Raw genomic sequence first — 21,663 nt, 5'->3', positions numbered from 1 at the left:
CCTCACTATCCCCTCTGTATAGACTTCAATAGGCATTTCTGAGCGAACGATGACTTCAGGAGGCAAGGTAAGGAGGAAATGAAACAGTTCGTAAGTTCATATATGTCTGATGTTATATATTACAAAGTTTCTTACACACACTTGCATTATTGATTTATGTAACATTTGTTGACACTAGAGTGGAGATTTAAGCTCCTCTCCTGTTTTTGATTACAAAAAAATAATAAAAACTCCCAAGAATAAATAATATGCTAAACCGAGCGTAAAAGTTAAAAAGGATCTTATGTACCTGCTGTCTCTTTTTGGTTCAGAGTTAAGAATTTATCTAAGATAAAAGATCAGGCACTTCAAAAAGCGTCAGAGGCCCCTTCATTCAAGCGATAGTTGAGGGTCTCACTTTATGGATGAAAGGTTTTGACTCTCCATACAAAATAGTAAAGTGATATTTTGCAGCTAATACATCAAATGCTTGCCCAACAAATACACAGAGATCATTTAGTGAGTAAGAATTGTCATTACCAGCATATATTAATATCTTCTCTCCATCACATACCCCACTCCTTGTCCTCTGTGACGGTACAGCCGGGAATGTTGATGGATAACTGTTGCTGAGCAGTTTGGCAGTGTCCCCCGTCCATTCATTTTCTGTCTACTTTTTGGATGCAATCATTTTACTTCTGCCTTTTTCACAAAGTCCCAGATACTTCATCAATCAAAAATTTCCAAATGAGGTAGATGTGCATATGTGAATGAATGAAAATACATGGCTGAGGGGCCTATTAATATTAGCTATGAGCAGCTGCCAGCTACTTAAGACCTAAGCACAAAGCTTGACATCCTTTCTGCAGTGTTCAGTCAGTTTCATCTGACGACTATGTATAATGAATAGTTAATTGCTAAGGTTCCATATAAATTATTTAGCCAAAGGCAGTTGGGTAAAATAATGCTACATGTTGGCCCAGAAATACATGTGCCAGGGTACAAAAGCAAGCACTTGTATGAAGTGTATAGTTATATTTTTCTTTGCAAGACAGAATGCTTGGTGGTATCTAGATTATACATATTTTCCAAAACTAATCTATATACATACAGATGAACTATTCAGTAGACAGTGGGATATTAAGAGCTTTTGCCCACTTTTCCAGCTGCCCCTACATCGACATATATTGACAGACCACGGATAGTACACTATATGGTCACTAGAAGAGTTAGGCATGTCGATTCATGGCACATCTGGCAATCGGCCAGAGACTACCAACCTGGCTGATTCCCTAGATGGTAAGCTTGAGAATCTCTTACTTTTCCATAATACAGGGCATGGCTTTTGATTAGCCGAGTTCGCTCCATGTCATCTGTGTGTCACTCTGCAAAGATGACATTGCGCCAATCTGGCTAATCAGAAGCTGCGTCGGGGATTCCAAAAGGTAAGAAATTCACGAACCTTCTGTCCAGTGACCAGAGACTAATAACCTGGTCACTGTACCGGAGACCTTTATATTCACCACATAAACTGATGGCAGATTCCCTTTAAACTGTGCCCCTTATAAGATAATCTACAGAGGCTTGTAAGGCTGTGTAAACATGTTGCGGTTTTTTCGTGGTTTTTCCCGATAAAAACGCTATAAAACCGCAAAAAAAGCATACAATAAGCATCCCATCATTTAGAATGAATTCTGCATGTTTTGTGCACATGATGCGTTTTTTTCCGCGAAAAAAACGCATCGCGGTAAAAACAGCAGCATGTTCATTAATTTTCCATTTTTTTGGCAGATTTCCCACTCCAAAATGCATTGGGAAGTGTCCGGAAAAAACCGCGGCAAAAACGCTTCAAAACTGCGGCAAAACCGCGGCAAAAACACATGCGGCTTTCTTGCGGATTTCTTGCAGAAAATGTCTGGAATTCTCAGGAATTTTCTGCGAGAAATCCTGAACGTGTGCACATAGCCTAAAAGTATTCACCCCCTTGGCAATTTTGTGTTTTACTACCTCACAGCTTGCAATTTCACTTTTTTTGAGGGATTGCATCAGTTCATGTAAAGAGCATGCCTATAACTGTGAACATTTGGTTTTCTTTTTATTATGAAGCAAACAGCAGACAGAACAAAATAACTGAAAACTTCAGTGTGCATAACTATTCACCCCCTATAGTCAGTATTTTGTAGAGCCTTCTTTTGTGGCAATTACAGCTGTAAGTCGCTTTGGATATGTCTCCATGAGCTTAGCACATCTTGCCACTGGGATTTTTGCCCTTTCCTCGATCTTAAAGTCTGACAGATTCTCAATTGGATTAAGGTCTGGGTTTTTACTAAGCCATGCTAAAACATTTACACGTTTCCCCTTAAACCACTCGACTGTTGCTTTAGCAGTATGCTTTGGGTCATTGCTATGTTGGAAGGTGAATCTCCTTCCCAGTCTCAAATCACTGAAACACTAAAACAAGATTTGCTCAAGAATATCCCTGTATTTTGCATTATCCATCTTCCCAATGATTTGGACCATTGTCCTTGTTCCTGCTACTGAAAACATCTCCACAACATTACGCTGCCACCACCATGTTTCATTGTGGGGATGGTGTTCTTGGTGTGATGAGCTGTGTTGGTTTGGCGCCAGACATAACATTTATCTTAGTTGCCAAAAAGTTCAATTTTGATGTCATCTGACTACAGCACCTTCATCCATTCATTTGGTGAGTCTCCCACAAGTCTTTTGGCAAACTCAAAATGAGCTTTACAATGTTTGTGTGTAACAGCATTTTCTGCTCCCTCTTCTATAAAGGCCACCTCTATGGAGTGTACAGCTTCTTGTGTTTGATACTCCCATCTGTGCTTGGGAATTCTGCAGCTCCTTCAGGATTACCTTTGGCCTGGGCTGAGAGTTTTGGTATTTGGCCCTCTCTTGCCAGGTATGTTGTGGTACCATGTTCTTTCCATTTGATGATAATGGATTTGATGATGCTCCATCAGAGATTGGGTTTTTTTTTTTTTATAACCCAAGTCTGACTTGTAATTCTCAATAACTTTGTCCCTGATTGGTTTGGACATCTTCTTGGTCTTCATGGTGTTGTTTGGTTAGTGGTGTATCTTTATTAATGATGTTACAGCCTCTGTGGCCTTTCAGAAAAGGTAAAGTATATATACTGACATACCATCTGACATTTAGATTACACACATGTGGACTTCCTTTCACTAAGCACATGATTTATGAAGGTGATTGCTTGCACCAGAAATTTTTAGGGGCTTCATGGCAAAAGGGGCTAAATACATATTCAAATACCAATTTTTAGTCTTTTTACTCCGTAAATTTAACTTATGCCTATATTTTTCTCACTTCACGTCCTCAACTTAGCTTAGTACTGATGCATCACACACAAATAGGATTACAAATTTAAAAATATATTAAACACAGGTTGCAATGTAACAAAATAGGTTAAAAGCCAAGGGGTTGAATACTTTAACAAGCCACCGTATGTCCCCTTGTCAAACGTAACATAAAATGTCAAAAACGGTTAAATGAAGTCTGTCAGTGGAAAATGAAACAGCACTTAGTAAGAGACATAGCCTTAATAAAAATGGTACCTTTAGGAACTGTGCATACGTTAAAGTGAACCTGTCACCAGTTTTGGCCAACCATCAAATTTCAGGCATCATATACAGCATTCTATAATACTGTATATCTACCACCAACCCGACCTGTAAAAGAAGAAAAATAACTTTTATTATACTCACCTGCGGAGCAGTTTGGTCTGTTGGGCATCGCTAGTCTTGATCCTGGCCTCCCATCTTCTTACTATCCCCGTCCTCCTGCTTGCTTCGTGTGAATGACACGTCCCTTTGTCATCCACACAGTCTCCTCGGCACAGCGCTCCAGCGCAGGCATACTTCTCTGCCTTGTCAAGGTTAGAGCAAAGTTCTGCAGGGCACATGCGTCGGGGCTCTTTGACCGGCACCTGCACACTGAAGTACTTTGCTCTGCCCCCAGAGGACAGAGAAGTACACCTACGAAGGAGTGCGGTGCCAAAGAGATGCGTCATCCACACGAAGCAAGCAGGAGGACGGCTGAAAGAAGAAGGAAGGCGCTGGACCAAGACCAGCGATGCCCATCAGACCAGACCTCCCCAGGTCTGCAGGTTGGGTTGGGGGCAGATATACAGCATTATAGAATGCTGTATATCAGCCCTGAAAGGTGATGGCCGTAACTTATATTGGCCAAAACTGGTGACAGGTTCACTTTAAGAATTTGCAACAGAAATTTCTGCACCAAAAACACATCTCTTAGCAGGAACATACTCACGACTTTGATGCATTGTTTACTTGTGTTCTTTCCCTATTTATTTGAATGAGTGAAAAACCCTGTAAAAACATTGAAAGAATTGACATGTTGCAGATTTCAAATGTCAAATCTGCAAGGAAAAAATAAGCAACATGTGAATGATATTTCAGAAATCTCATTCATTTTGCTGGTATTGTAAACTTCAAGATTTTGGCACGGTAGGTTTGGTGCAGAAATATCTGTTGCAAATACTTAATGTGTGCACATACCCTTAGCGGTCAAATCCACTGTTGTGTTTGCTAGTAATCGTTCATATTGAAATATGTTATTTAAATGTCCAGTGCACCCTAGGAATGATTGAGCAAGTCAGTGCACCTACTTGTTTTCCATCTCCACCCTCCTGCTGCTCCAGTAAAGCCAGAACTGTCAATTAAGGAAGAGAAAGGGGGAGGTAGATGCAAAACAAATAGGTGGGAAGGTGTGCTAAACTGCTCGACCAATCCCTGTGTGCCTCTTTAACCTATCTGACTAAAGTTTTTATTGGTCCTCCAAAAGGTGTGGTGCTTGGTTTGAACAGTCACTTTGTATTGACAGAGTCCCTTTACTAATGTGGCATATATCAATGAATGTGGCACACAACTGTGACTAAGGGGTCTTTCAAATGTCCATGTCCCCAGGACAAGTGGTGACAGTTTTCACACCTACTGGAGACCCTGACAAACGTAGACCCATTCAAGTGAATGGGTCTGAGCACATGTCAATGTGTTTCCATGGACCATGTGTTCGTGGGCAAAACATGCGGACATGTCCGTTTTTTACCATCAGCACAGGCCGCAAAACATCCCGCACAAGTGCACATGGAGAACACACATGGATGTCATCTGTGTGACATGCACCAGCCCCAAGGAAGATGCGCTACAGTAATCTCTGTTCCCTGGAGCCGGGTGCTTAAGATGAATGATTCTCCCCTGCTCTGCCACCAATCAGTGCTAGCAAAAGAGATTGAGAAGAGCTGTATTCAAGTGATAACAATGACAGCAGACGGCGGCTGATGGGACTATTACTCCCATCAGCCTACATCTGCTGCCGCTAATAACAGTGACAGCAGGAGCGGCTGATGAGACTATTCCTCACCCGCTGCCCGTGCTGTTGATAAATAATTAAGAAAAAACCTGGGGTGGGTTCCCCTCTATTTTCTGTAACCAGCCAGGCAAAACTCTAGTTATCTAATATATAATTGCCTAGAATACTACTTCCTGCAATTTGTGCCAACTTCCTGTCCGGAGCTAATGTCCGGAGATAATGTCCGGAGCTAATGTCCGGAGCTAATGTCCGGAGCTAATGTCCGGAGATAAGTGACGTCAACAGTGTCCAGTGTCTGATTGGTTGCCGCCTGCTGCGAGCGACCAATCAGAAACGTGCCGTACTGTGACACACTCCGCCCGCCATTTTGGTGTGATTTTTGAATTTTTACCTCACAGCAAGTTTCTACTGCGTGGAGGCGGGCCCAGTGACGTTGCTCTTCAAGCTCCTGCCGAATTTCGTCAAAAAAATGATAATACCATTTACCAAAACTATATATATTTAGTTGTGAAGTGGTTCAGTGACATTTTCACACCAATTTTGAACTTTTGTTTGGTGTTTTCTCCATATACTGCCTATTATTCACTGACTGTTATACTGAGAGACTGCCGTTTATTAACCTCTTCTTTGCCACATTGGGTATATTGCTCTATTATTTGCTACATAAGGACATTGTCCATTATTGCCCAGCAATTTCTCTGCAATATAAACTGCCTATTTATTAATATCTGCATTCCTGCAAAGAACTATTGCCTATTATTAACTGGGTATTTTCCTACTACCTGACATTGTTCTTAAGCAAAGAACCGTTGTTGTGGCATTTGCCACAACACGCAAAGTTGTCGTCTGATGTCTTTCATCCCTCCCCTCATAAGCATGTTCATGGATCCTGTGTAACTGTACCTTAAATAACAAGAATTGTCAAGAGCTGGTGAGTGCAGCCATTTTTTGTTCTTTCTTACTATTATTTATTAATTGTATTATTCTTACATTTGAATAAATAAAGTATATATGGATTCTAGACTCCCGATTCTTTAGAATCGGGCTGCCATCTAGTGAAGAATAAAGGGGTAAACACGCTGTTTTTTTAATTATTTAAATAAATAATAAAAAAAACGGCCTGCTGTCCCTCCCCCCATTGTTGAAAACCAGCCTTGCTAAAGCTGATAGCTGGGGGCTGGTATTCTCAGGCTGGTAAGGGGCCATTGATTTAGATCTATTAGATGCACAAATTTTGGGGCTATGTCTGAATCTTCCCACTTGCCCTGTAGCGGTGCCAAGTCAGTTTCATATTTGTGGGGTTGATCTCACCTTTGTATTGTTAGGTGACGTCAACCCATGCATTACTAATAGAGAGGCGTTTATAAGACACCTATCCATTACTAATTCTATAGTTACATGGTAAATAAAGACACAGCCAGAATAAAGTCTTTTATTAGAAATGAAACAAAACACAGTTTTCCATTTTTATTTAAAAATAATAAACACAGTTACTCACGTAACACCGAATTCCACTGAATCCCTCGTCTCTTGTAATAAAACTAAAATAAAAAACAATATCCTTCACCTCTCCATCGTTCTGTCCCATACCATAATCGATGTGGGGGGGATAAATAGTTTTCAACCTGGACGGTGCCAGGATGTGACCATCCAGGCTCAGAACCACTGGTGAATGAGCTGCTGCAAGCACAGTGTCATTGACCAGTGGTGACATCATCGTGGTTACTGCCAGTCAGTGAGGCTGAGTTCCCAGCAGGGCTTGACTGCGGTGACTTCAGCACTCTGGGAAATAGTCAGTCATGAGGTCACCACAGTTCAAGCTCAGCTTCTTCACAGCAGATCACCGTGAGAATTTTTCATGGTGATCTGCCGTGAAGACACCGCAGTTCAGCCCTGCTGGGAACACAGCCTCAAATCTGTGACAGTTCAATGTATAATCATTAACATTAGCTTTATGCATAGATCACATCATAGGCATAGCCGGTAAATAAAGACTGATGCAGTGGCAGGGAGACATCCCCTGACCTGGGGAGAGTGAGTAACAGGTTTAGTTATTTTAGACCTTTGAGAGATTATACGTAATTAAAAAAGCATATACTTTAATAAATTAATCACAGAATTTTGTATTAACCGAGTGACTTTGGAGTGCTCGAATAATATATTCAAGTCACCGAGTCTGCGCATCTCGATGGCCGGAACAAATGCAGGGATTTCCTGTTTTTTAGGTAACTCCTGTTGAACAGCCACAAGACATGCAGGCTCAGGGACTCGAACATATTATTCAGGCATGCTGAAATCACTCGGTTAGCACCTGAGCATGCTCGGATACCACCTTATCTGAGCATGTTCGCTCATCACTATTAGGCCAGGGACTTACTTGCGAGTGCAATGCAAGAAACTCGCGCAAGTCTCTCACATCAATACCCTGCACTGCCGCCGGCACTCGGGTCTGGAGCATTCAGCTGCATAGAAATACATGGAGCCGTACTCTAATGTCCCGAGTGCCGGGTATTGAGGCGAGAGACTCGTGTGAGTTTCTCACATTGCACTCGCAAGTGTGACACCGGCCTTAGGCTACTTGTACACCAGCGTCGTACGACGCACATCGCAATGCATCGTTTTGGAGAAAAAACGCATCCTGCAAAGTTGTCTGCAGGATGCGTTTTTTCCCCATAGACTAACATTAGCGACGCATTGCCACACGTCGCAACCATCGTGCGACGGTTGCTTTGTGTTGTGGCAGACCGTCGGAACAAAAAAACTTTGCAACGTTTTTTGTGCGTCGTGTCCGCCATTTCTGACCGCACATGCACGGCCGGAACTCCGTCCCCTCATCCCCGCAACTCACAATGGGGCAGTGGATGCGTTGTAATAATGCATCCGCTGACCCCGTTGTGCTGCGTTGTCACAGGATGCATCAGTATGTCGGCCCGACGCACTGTGACGGGCCAATGCTAGTGTGAAAGTAGCCTTAGTTATACAATCCATGGATCTCCAGGATGAACATCTGCTGGAAAAACATGCTCCAATGTTCTATTCTGAATAAGACAGTTGCCACTAGCTTTTCAGTTAACAGAAAATCAATGCACTTGTCTAAAGACGATGTCCTAATTTTGTGTATTTTTGCTGCTTTGTTGTTCATCCCAACCCTTGAACGAATCTACTACCCATCTGCCATGTTGCATCTGAATAAATAAGGACATGAATGGATGAATACATGTAAATGTACCAATAAAGGTGGAATAGCAATATTCCTAAAATTAGATCACCTTGGCCCAGGGCATATACACCAAAAATATTGCTAATATTTACAACATTTCCATTGTTAAAGCCCAGTAAATAAGCAAACAATTTCCCTAGGACAGTTGGGTGTTTTTGATATGAAAATGTTATATTTTTCCTACGTCAGTCCCTCAATACAGCATAATGTGGAAACTTTGACAAACCTAGCGATTACAGAGCTCCCGTATCACATTTTCATTACAAGCAGTGCCCTTGATTAAGCCTTGGCCTTGCCTGTATTTTAACTTTCACAACGCCTCCTGTTCAACAATTCCAGAGGCCTATTTTTCATATTAAAAAAAAAAAAATTTGATCATGGTCTAGGCATTAAAATGTATGAGGAAGGTTGCACAATCTTTTGCTAGCAGAGAAGGAGGGGTAACAGATGAGCGCCGGCTTGCTGGTAAAGCCTAATTGTATTCCAGCGCTGAAGAGCGCCAGATGAGAGACGAGAAGAAAGGGTCCGAGAGAAGAGAGATCGCTGTGTTCCTGTAGTCCCTTGCATCGATTGTTGTTTTACCCGTTCTATACCACAATGCTGTGAAACAGAATGCTAACTATCTGAATACATTAGGCTGCAAGCTGCCTAATGGAACTGGCCCGTCAATTGAAAAGAACACATAAAGGACATGGGGTTACTTCAAACGCCCCCTTTTTTCTGTCTCTGGTGTTTTGAAATCCATGAAAAATGCATTGTAGAATGACAGGATTTATTAATGTTTTCATAGCATTTTTGTTTCCTCTTTTTTATTGTCAGTTTGACCACGTGCTTTATACAAGTTCTATAAAAAAAAGTCTTTCGTGGGAAAAAATAGAAAAAAATTATTTTTTTTTCTAATTTTCAGAGCATGCTGCATTTAAAAGAAAATGCTCCTAAGCCAAAAAAAAAAGAGAAAGCAAAAAAAAAAAACTAAAAAAAAACAAACCATTGGGCCTCATTGGTCAAAAACTGTAAAAAAAAAAATCCTTTATTACCATAGCAACCACCAATCATAGTACTGTTTTTATTTTAGAATCTGTCCCGCAGGCCAGAATTTGACATATGTGATTAATGGTACTATATAAATGAATAATAATAATAATCATAATAAGTGCTTTAGAGAATGCCCTGACTGGCGGTCTTTGTATAACCCTACCTCAGATTGGCCACATAGGATGAGACATCAAAGCAGGAGGGACCCTAAAAAAAGTGTTTTGCTGTAGATTACCCAAAGGCGTGGCAAAATTCTGAAGTATTTTTGTAAAAATAGATTTTGACTTCTCAGTTGAACTCTGTGGAAAAAATAAGCAACAAATCTGTGCCCAGTTGGCATCAGAAATTGCTGTGAATGTGAAAATTTCCAGAAACCACCGGAGACTGGACGGAGGTGGACATGACTTGGGGATGGGTGGACTGAGAACTCCTGCAGCCTTTGTTTGTATTGCAGTGTAGATTTTAAACAAGAGTTTTGTTGCTTTAAGAGGAAGGAGTTTAGATGTTTGTGCCTGGTGTATTACTGTGAGGAGGGTGGGGCTTATATAGGGGAGGCAACTCTGGCTCTCCCTCTTTCTCTCACAGGATGGACAGGAGGAAACATTACCCGCCCTCCCGCCCTGTTTATAATCTCTGTCCTTAAACTTTTTAATTATTGCTTGTATAATGATAAATGCTTTATTGTATTTTTGAATTTGTCATAGTATATCTTGTACCAGGTTCAACTGTATATTGGCTATAAAGAGTTATTATTTGCGGTAACCTTCTAAGCCCAAGGGAAGGGCAATCCTTCAGCCATGGTTCCCTGGAGGTTTCCTCCACAGGGGGTTTTTCCTCTCCTGAGCGCTGTAGGATGACTCTTTGTGAGTCGGGGGTTTGCCAAGTTTAGTCCCATTAATGCTTTTGCTGGGACTCCTAGTTTTTAAGTTTGCAAAAATTATTTAATTATTAAAAAAAAAAAAAAAAAAAAAAGGTGTCAAATGAGACTTGGAATTTATAACTCGGTTTGCGGTTTAGGAGTCAGGTGGAAGTTGCAGACAAGTTAAGGTGGACTCATTTTAACTAATAGAGGATGTAAAACCTCATGGTGGTGAGCAGGCTCGGCTTCGGTGGCCAGCCTCAAGGACGTTGTAATGGTAACGTCAATCAGGGGCAGGCACAGTGGTTAAGCACAGGAGTAAGGATAATAGGGTCATTGGTGCCCTGAAAGTTTACTGGCTCTGCTTGAATGGCAAGCCAGTGCGTGCCGCCCCTTTATGGCTGTCTGTCCTGGTGCTGTATGCTCAGTCGAGGGGTTCAAGAGAGGCCTGGATGTCTTCCTGGAGCAGAACAATATTGTATCATACAATTATTAGGTTCTGTAGAAGGACGTAGATCTGGGGATTTATTATGATGGAATATAGGCTGAACTGGATGGACAAATGTCTTTTTTCGGCCTTACTAACTATGTTACTATGTTACTATGTCAGACAGCTGGGGATATCGCAGTACTTGTGAATCCCAATGTACTAGCACTCCACCTGACTCCTACTGTGATTATTTAATCCTGTGATTTGAATAAAAGCTGTGGCCATTTTGACAACCAAAATAATGTGTTTTGTGTATTTATTTTAGTACCTAGGTTTACAGTAGTTATGGTGGTTTTAAGAAGGAGTGGGGTCCATCCCATATCCAAAAGTCATGCATAGTGTATATATATATATATATATATATATATATATATATATATATATATATATATATATATATATATATATATATATATCTGTTGGTACTAAATTTTCGTGGATCTATTGACTTGAAAAAATGATTTTGAGCCACAGATCTGACAAAAATCAGGCATGTGGACATTAATATTTGTGGATATGCCCACCCACTATAATGGATACATATTCTATTCCTGCAAAAAAAAAAAAAAGTTTAAAAAATGGATAGAACTTGGATGAGAGTTGAACAGTATTGGTTTAAAGATCCTGTTCAGGAAACTCATCCACGCCATACTGAATGGTATCGAATAAGGCCAGTCTCACACATCCAGATAATTCCGGTACCGGAGAAAATGGTACCGGAGTTATCCGTGTCCGTGTGCTCACATAGGCCATCTGTGTGGGATCCATGTGATGTCCGTGATTACGTTTTTAGGGTCCGTGTGCTGTACGTGTGCTGTACGTGTGTCCGTTGTAAGATTGCTCTTACTAACGGGTAGGGGATTACTCGCTTGGCACGGGATTGACGTACTCGGGCACGATTTTTTCAAACAAAACAGTCCATACGGTTTATTTTGTACAGCATAAACCGCATTGTAAGCCAAGTTGCATATCACTGTCTTACATGTAGTCCATTCGTTAACACATTATCTTCACATTAAGTCTCAGAACCTTAGTCTGTGGTAACTAATCACGCTGGTCCTCCTGACCAGTTGCCGTGGGTTACCACACAGTTCATATCACACAGGTTGCAGCAACTAATCACGCTGGTCCTCCTCTGACCAGTTGCCGTGGGTTACCACACAGCTCATAGAACACAGGTTGCAGCAACTAATCACGCTGGTCCTCCTCTGACCAGTTGCCGTGGGTTACCACACAGCTCATAGAACACAGGTTGCAGCAACTAATCACGCTGGTCCTCCTCTGACCAGTTGCCGTGGGTTACCACACAGTTCATAGAACACAGGTTGCAGCAACTAATCACGCTGGTCCTCCTCTGACCAGTTGCCGTGGGTTACCACACAGTTCATAGAACACAGGTTGCAGCAACTAATCACGCTGGTCCTCCTCTGACCAGTTGCCGTGGGTTACCACACAGCTCATAGAACACAGGTTGCAGCAACTAATCACGCTGGTCCTCCTCTGACCAGTTGCCGTGGGTTACCACACAGTTCATAGAACACAGGTTGCAGCAACTAATCACGCTGGTCCTCCTCTGACCAGTTGCCGTGGGTTACCACACAGCTCATAGAACACAGGTTGCAGCAACTAATCACGCTGGTCCTCCTCTGACCAGTTGCCGTGGGTTACCACACAGTTCATAGAACACAGGTTGCAGCAACTAATCACGCTGGTCCTCCTCTGACCAGTTGCCGTGGGTTACCACACAGTTCATAGAACACAGGTTGCAGCAACTAATCACGCTGGTCCTCCTCTGACCAGTTGCCGTGGGTTACCACACAGTTCATAGAACACAGGTTGCAGCAACTAATCACACTGGTCCTCCTCTGACCAGTTGCCGTGGGTTACCACACAGTTCATAGAACACAATAAGGACCAACAGTCTATGAAGGTACCTTACGGGAGCTCCTGCTCCACCAGCTGACTCCTTGTCAGTCCTCTCTTCTGGAGAAGCTGCCAAACGGGGATCACCAACTTGCCTTTGCGGCATATTTCAGTCAGTCCAGACCCACCGAGGACTGTAGCTTCCCCAAGTTCCACTCTTCTGGAGAAGCTGCCAAACGGGGATCACCAACTTGCCTTTGCGACATATCTCAGTCAGTCCAGACCCACCGAGGACTGTAGCTTCCCCAAGTTCCACTGCGCTGCTCAGGGATCCAGTCCTACTCCCAGGACCTCCCACGCTAGCATGTGCTTTCCAGGAAGCAACACAGGCTTCCACAGGTCACTCATACACAGGGCCCTCTGCAGTGTCCAGCCAGGACACATGGAAGTCTGCCCAGACTTGCAGACTCCCAAACACTCACTACCATGTGCTAACACACCTCCTTTAGGTAGCCTGTAACCACACCCACAGGTGAGGTAACATCACATGCACTGGTCACATGATCATGACATCACTGCAGGTCCTCAAACACCTGCAGGGAAAAAGATACAGTGAGCACCCCCACTCAGAGTGAGGTATGTGGGTAGCCAGACCCTCCCATCTCTCATAGCTACCCGCAACCCGGACCCAGGTGCACTAAATGACATCTTCAGTGCTCACGCGCTCTAAAGACAAGATACTCCGGGTTGCATCGCAGGGAGCATCCATCCCTGTGACACATACCTCCCATTAACCACAATGCCAGACACTGTCTCACCATCACATCCATGCACACAATTGCCACGCACGGCCTCAATACGCCTCCGTGCGCATACTGGGGAGACCATGCAGCGCCCCCTACCTGTTACAGGGGTCACTGCATCACACCGTGTATTGCAACAATTTTTACAATTTTAACCCTATGACAGGAAAAACGCACACGGACAGCACACGGATGGCACACGGACAGCATCCGTGTGTGGTACGTGTTTACACGGACCCATTGACTTTAATGGGTCTGTGTGATCCGTGCGCTCCCACAAACACTGACATGTCTCCGAGTTTTGCAAACGGACACACGGTCCATGAAAACACGCTGATATGTGCAGAGACACATTTATTTTAATGTGTCTACGTGTGTCAGTGTCTCTGGTACATGAGGAAACTGTCACCTCACGTACCGGAGCCACTGACGTGTGAAACCGGCCTAAGAGATAGAGTTCACTACAAATGGGAACCATTTCTTATACATTGATTTTAGGTTGTTTTTGTTTTTATTGAGAACTGTATACTGCAGACCCAGAAAAATATGAGAACGGCATGAGGTATTGTGGTTTTTTTTTATACTATTGGGATTAGTTGGAAATCAAATTAATTCTTAGCTGCTGGGAACAGAAATGGTGAGTGCTGTGCTATAGGACATTTCATGGATTAAAAAAAAAAAAGATAAGTGAAATAACTTAATAACGAAAAATAATACATTAGGTCATGTAGAACTTACTGTAAATGGTGTCATAGGTTTTTGGTTGTACCTGTCTTCATGGTCAGTGTCTCACTAAGGAACTGTAAAAATAATGCTATCTAACTTTAAATTATCTTGTTCATATAATTGTTTTGGCCATGTCTCCCATGTGTTAGTCCTTACAAAAATCTGCCTTCTGTGGATTCAGTGTCATCATGTATTTCATTCATTTAAAGGGAACCTGTCACCTGAATTTGGCGGGACCGGTTTTCGGTCATATGGGCGGAGTTTTCAGGTGTTTGATTCACCCTTTCCTTACCCGCTGGCTGCATGCTGGCCGCAATATTGGATTGAAGTTCATTCTCTGTCCTCCGTAGTACACGCCTGCACAAGGCAAGATTACTCCGTACTATGGAGGACAGAGAATGAACTTCAATCCAATATTGCGGCCAGCATGCAGCCAGTGGGTAAGGAAAGGGTGAATCAAACACCTGAAAACTCCGCCCATATGACCGAAAACCGGTCCCGCCAAATTCAGGTGACAGGTTCCCTTTAAATGATTGTCTTGTGATACTGCTGTTCCCCTACAGCAATAGCTGCAGGAACTGTGTGTGGCTGCTTGCAGCTTCTTTTTTGGTACTATCGGGTGTTTATTAGAGGGTTTTATTTCCAAGGGATAGTATCCTTTCTTAAAGCACTACTCCAGCGGGTTCTTTTTTCTCTGCTGGAGTGGTGCTTTTACAGCGTAAATTCTCGGTTCCCAGTCATATACTCATCCTCCGGCGTCTTCACCATTTTTCAGCACCGGTCTGGTCCTGCGGTACCACCTTTTGAACGTAGTTTCGGAGTGGCTGGATGTTAGAAGTTATGTCACAAACTCTTAATGCAAGTCTCAGAGCCAGAACGAGGATCTCATAGACTTACATTGATCAGTCACCTCTAGCTTGCTCCATGAAACACTGGAGCAGCCAACAGGTCACAAACTGTAGGAAACAGATGGGAGAGGCGACAAAAAAAGATGAAATCCACCGGAAGGTGAGTATCAGACAGGTGACATGAGACTTGAAAATTTACAAACAGTGAGCATTTTTCATAATATTGAGAGACTGCTTCAAAATTCACGGTTATCCGTAAGCCTGCAGGGCCTAAAGACAGCTTGCCAGCTTGTTTTTACATATGGAAGCAGTGCTTTGACCATATGGGCTCTTTTCCCATAATGATAATGATACCTTTTTTTTTGTATGAAATAGAGAATGCATGGATCTGGCACTGCTCCCATCCACACTCTGCAGTAGCCAATGGTAATCTTCCAACAGACAACTTGCAACAAAAACGATCTGATAGTGCTTAATATGAAACAGTCCAATTGTGACTATGAAGCAAGACGAAAAATAGGGCTCAGAGGAAGCGCAGTTTACATGCGAAACATCTGTCAGCCACTTTAGAATTTGGAGACAAAAATGCCTGACAGATGTTTCTTGTGTAAACTACACTTTCTCTGAGGCTTAGTAAAGCCGGTCATGAGTAATGTTGCGTACAAGTCATATGCAGATTATAGTCTAGAAGTGCTGGGGGCGAGCCAGTGCACTTGGAAGAAGCAGCCCTTGTGCATTGACATGTCCAAGTGCACTTCCAGCTTAATTTACATATGACTTCTATGCTAGATTTCTTATGACCGACAGAACAGAGTATCATTTTTATTGGTGAGGGGAAGTCCCTATAGAGTCATACCACTTATTCCGCATGTAAATGCCAGCTGACAGGATCTCTTTAAAGGGTATGTACCAGGTTATTGAAGTTATCCCTTGTTCCTAGCGCAACCACAGGCTCCAACCATTCGGACCCCTAAAAATTCCATAGAGCAGGACTCATCTGAATAGAAAGGAGGTCATGTATGTGTATACTCCACTTCATTCATTTTCAATAGGACTACTAGAGTACTGTGCTTGGCAATTTGTGGCAATCCTACAGAGACTAAATATAGTGGAGATGCGCATGGTAAACCTCTTCCCTGTTCAGAGCCATATTCTCAGGATTGGTGGGGGTCCCAGTGGGTAAACCCCCAAAGATAAGGGAGTAATCTCCTATTCTGTGTATACGGGATAACTCCTATATTTGGTATAAACCCATTAAGCTTGGCTTCATTCATGGCGGTCAGGATGCAGATCCCTGGAAACTGTGCCCTAGATTAATTAAAACTGACATTTTGTAAGCCAGTCTAGTTGAAAAATGAACTGGAGTATGGATCCACATTCATTAAGAGGCAGGCGCACAAATTTGAATGACTTTTGGCCTACATTTTGATGAATTTGCCAAGCATGTTTGGCTACGCTACCACCCTGCTAATCTCTGCCCACTTTTCCATATGTGAATACCAGATGAAGGATCCAACAAAGGGTATGGAAGTTATCCCCTGTCCATAGTGCAACTGCTGTGTCCAACTACTGGGACCCTCATTGATCCCATACACCGGGTCTCTACAGAGCCCCTCTGAATAGGGAGGAAAGTGGGCAGAGCTGCCCGGGACAGGCATAAAATGCAAACAGTCACTACATTTACAATGGCAAAAGCTACTTGGTGAATCAGGATCTATATGTTAACACTTTGTCTTATGTATGATCGCAGAGCTGATCTCTCCGGCTGGGAACAATCACCTCATGAAACTACCAGACTCATAAACTATGTGTTCAGTGTATTCTCCCCAAAGGCTCCAGCACCAATGATGCTTTATAAAATAAGCTCATATTGGATAATTAGCACATAGTCTTTATTCAGATAAAAGCTAAAACTATGTGAGTGCAGAACTTTTACCTTTTCTGGTTGTACTCCCTTTTTTTTAACAATAATGACTTTTACAAGTTTCCATTCTTGTACTGGTATAATTAGTTCTGTAGACTTAGGAAAGTACAAGTTCATCCTCCATACGTAGAAAACTGTTTATGGAATGAAATCCGTTTAATTGAATACATCACTGACGCCCCAACTGTTTTCATAGCGAATAATATGAGATGGTATAATGGATAATTTATGTGCTCCTTGTGATGTATTATTGATGCTTCACTGATTATCCCACTATTTCACTTTATTTTATGACTGCTGGTCCTAACTTGGAGGCTCTGCCGGAACAAAATGACTTTGGGGCTGTACAACAGATATAAGGTTTCACTTTTTCACTGATGTAGTAAAATGAATCTCATTTTTGAAAGATATCATTGATAAAATACATAAAGTGCCAGAAATGATAAATCAACCAACATGGCAGTGATTTACAATTATACTGATACTAGATGGTGGCCCGATTTGAACACATCGGGTATTCTAGAATATGTATTTATGTATGTATATAGCAGCCACATAGTATATAGCGCAGGCCACGTAGTATAACGGAGCCATGTAGTATATAGCAGACAAATACTACGTGGCCTGTGCTATATACTATGTTGCTGCTATATACATACATATTGTAGAATACCCGATGCATTAATACAGGCCACGCAGTATACAACACAGCCACTTACTATATAACACAGCTCACGCAGTATATAGCAGCCACGCAGTATATAACACAGGCAACGTAGTATATAACACAGGCCACGCAGTATATAACACTGGCCAAGTAATATATAGGACAGCCCACGCAGTATATAGCGGCCAAGTAGTGTATAACACTGCCCACGCAGTATATAACAGTGGCCACGTAATATATTGCACAGCCCACGGAGTATATCACACAGCCCACATAGTATATAACACTGCCTATGTAGTATATAGCAGCCACACGGTATCTAACACAGCCCATGTAGTATACAGCAGTGTGGGCACCATATCCCTGTTAAAAAAAATAATTAAAATAAAAAATAGTTATATACTCACCTCCTGGGATCCAGCGGAGCTCCGGCGGTATGCGCACAGCTGCCACCATCTTCCGTTCCCAGGATGCATTGCGAAATTACCCAGATGACTTAGCGGTCTCGCGAGACCGCTAAGTCTTTTGGGTAATTTTGCAGTGCATCGCCGGGAACGGAAGATGGCGGCAGGCACGAGTGGCTCGGCAGACTACGGAGGGTGAGTATAGCAGGTTTTTGTTTTTTTATTATTTTTAACATTACATTTTTTTACTATTGATGCCGCATAGGCAGCATCAATAGTAAAAAGTTGGGGACACAGTGTTAATAGCAGCGGTTACGGAGTGCATTACCTGCGGCATAACGAGGTCCGTTACCGCCGGCATTAACCCTGGGTGAGCCGTGACTGGAGGGGAGTATGCGGGCACTGGGCACTGATTGCGGGAAGTAAGGAGCGGCCATTTTCTTCCGGACTGTGCCCGTCGCTGATTGGTCGTGGTTGTTTTGCCGCGACCAATCAGCGACTTGGATTTCCATGACAGACAGAGGCCACGACCAATGAATATCTGTGACAGAAAGACAGAAGGACAGAAAGACGGAAGTGACCCTTAGACAATTATATAGTAGATATTGTACATTTCCCATTTCACATAGTTGCTTGTATTCTCTATCACTTGTGGGTTATTTCTGTTTTTAAAAATGTATCAGAACAGAGAAATAGAAAGCCACAATAACATAAAATCTACAACATAGGACACGCTCATAGTGGTTATTTTTACTGAAATTATCATTAAAATTAAGGTCAGTGGGTGGAAAACTCATTGAGGGTGGGTGGTTGTGGCTTCATACACACCATTTTAAAAAAAAAAGACAAACAAAAAAAAACAGGATTTTTCAGCATTTTGCCTGTAAATAGTGAAATGTGAAATGCAATACAGGCAATTTTGTTCTGTTTTCTTTTTTTTATTACATTTTTTTCTATATTTTCTAGGGCTGAAGATTGAGAGAGCCGCTGACTAATTAGTGTCGGAGTGGGAATGAAATTCAGCACGGACAATTAGAGTACACAGGATGTGCTGCTTCCCCACACCCACTTCACCAGATTGGGGTCCTTATTATAAATATGTCCATGCCTATCATTAGAGGAAATCAAAATTTACTGCAAGAACAAAATTACTATTGATAAAGCTGTATAAGGGTAAATAATACTGCCACACTATGACATCGTACTGATTGTTATCAAATGCAACTGTACCAAGACTAATATTAAACTCTTCACGACCTTAGACGTATCCACACGTCCCTGTTGGGAAGGACTTCCCGACTTTGGATGTATGATGATTTTGCGCGCACGGGAACTGTATGTGTGTGATCGCCGCCGGGTGTTCAGTGAATCTGACAGCTGACACCCGACTCTCACTGCCTGCACCACTCCCGGCCGTTTAACTGCCTAATATCTGCAGCATTTAAAAGGCAGGAAGAGCGAGGGGGCTCCCTCTCTCCTCTGATCGGCGCCGCAGTGACATCATCTCAATGGGGCAATCGTTGCCATGGTCATCATAATGACATCTGGGTCACCAGGGCTAGCAGCTTGTTAGACCATGTGCTGTACATGTCTACCAAGCTTGTGCGAGATCAGAACTGACAGTTCATAAAGCATTGCAATGTCTGTGCATAGCATGCTTTATTACTGTATCAGACTGAAAAAAAGTGATAGTCCCATAGAGGGACTAAGTGAAAAAGTATAAAAAATTGTAAAAAATAATTAAAATAAAGTATAAATCACAAAATAATAATAATAAAAATATATATTTTATCCATAATAAGTAATTTTATGAAAAAAACAAAAACGTACACATATTTGGTACCCTTCAGTGACCACCATAAAAAGTAAAAACAAGGCAAAAAACTATGCTTTTTCATCAAATAAAAAGGGGAATCAAACAATCAAAAAGGTGAATGTAAATAAAAATTGTACCATTGTCAGCAGAAGTAAAAATTATAGCTCTCAAAATATGGCGAAAAATAAAAATGTCTATTAGTGTGTCATAGCTGCCTAACATAAAAACCCAATATAAATCTTGTATAGCTGTAATTACACCGACTCGAAGAATAAAGTTGCCTAATCACTTATACCGTATGAAGAACTGCGTAAAAAAATAAATAAAACCAATTCTTCACCTGCTGATGATTTGTTCATTCTGCCTTCCAAAAATCACAATAAGACTTAACGTATAAAAATACAGTCCATTTTACAAAAAACGAGAATAGCAAAAATGTTCCCTGAACAGTGATCCGTATGTCATCCGTGTGCAATACGAGGATGCGATTTTCTCGCATCTAAGCATCCGTGTGACATCCATATGGCATCGGTATGGCGAGATTTTCTCTCCGGCTTTCAAAATTGCCATATAATGGATCCCATGGCCTCAAATATTCGTATGACCGTATGTCATCCGTGTGCAATACGAGGATGCGATTTTCTCACATCTATGCATCCGTTTGGCATCCATATGGCATCCGTATGGCGAGATTTTCTCCCAGAACTCTGCAAGGAACAGTTTTGTTCCTTTTCTCTGACGTCTCTGTGTACCTTTTACAACTACCATATGTCTATTCATCCAGTTTTGTTTTTACTAATTTTAACTTTTATATTTTAGGTTAATTGTGAATCCGCTTTGGGGTCCCCTATACTATACTGTTTTATTTGTTATAGTATGCGATTTGAAAAGTGGAGAACTCTATTTGTCATCATGGCTTACCCTTGATTGTCCAACTTCACCGGCATGGTTGTCATTTTTTTCATCATATGGTCGTCAAATATATTTTGTAATGTTTGTTTTAATATGTTTGTAACAATCCTAAATTGAAAATAATGTAGATGACTCTTATGCTGTATGATGGCTGTCTTTAATGATATCTATGTTTGATGACCTTAAAAGAGTACACTATAATCATTTTCTATATTGGATATCATTGGATTCATTGCAGGGCTATATATACCATATAGTAACATAGTAACATAGTTAGTAAGGCCGAAAAAAGATATTTGTCCATCCAGTTCAGCCTATATTCCATCATAATAAATCCCCAGATCTACGTCCTTCTACAGAACCTAATAATTGTATGATACAATATTGTTCTGCTCCAGGAAGACATCCAGGCCTCTCTTGAACCCCTCGACTGAGTTTGCCATCACCACCTCCTCAGGCAAGCAATTCCAGATTCTCACTGCCCTAACAGTAAAGAATCCTCTTCTATGTTGGTGGAAAAACCTTCTCTCCTCCAGACGCAAAGAATGCCCCCTTGTGCCCGTCACCTTCCTTGGTATAAACAGATCCTCAGCGAGATATTTGTATTGTCCCCTTATATACTTATACATGGTTATTAGATCGCCCCTCAGTCGTCTTTTTTCTAGACTAAATAATCCTAATTTCGCTAATCTATCTGGGTATTGTAGTTCTCCCATCCCCTTTATTAATTTTGTTGCCCTCCTT

General features: G+C 41.9%; 1 protein-coding gene across 1 annotated transcript in view; it reads right to left on the bottom strand.

Annotated features, from left to right (window-relative positions):
• The window catches only part of NXPH4 (neurexophilin 4), a 420,124-nt gene that overhangs the window by 15,474 nt on the left and 382,987 nt on the right, over nt 1-21,663 (bottom strand). The window lies entirely within an intron of this gene.

Source organism: Ranitomeya imitator, chromosome 3, assembly GCF_032444005.1.
Source record: "Ranitomeya imitator isolate aRanImi1 chromosome 3, aRanImi1.pri, whole genome shotgun sequence".
NCBI lineage: Eukaryota > Metazoa > Chordata > Amphibia > Anura > Dendrobatidae > Ranitomeya > Ranitomeya imitator.
Note: the sequence above shows the minus strand (reverse complement) of the source record. Positions and strands in the feature narration are given on the sequence as shown.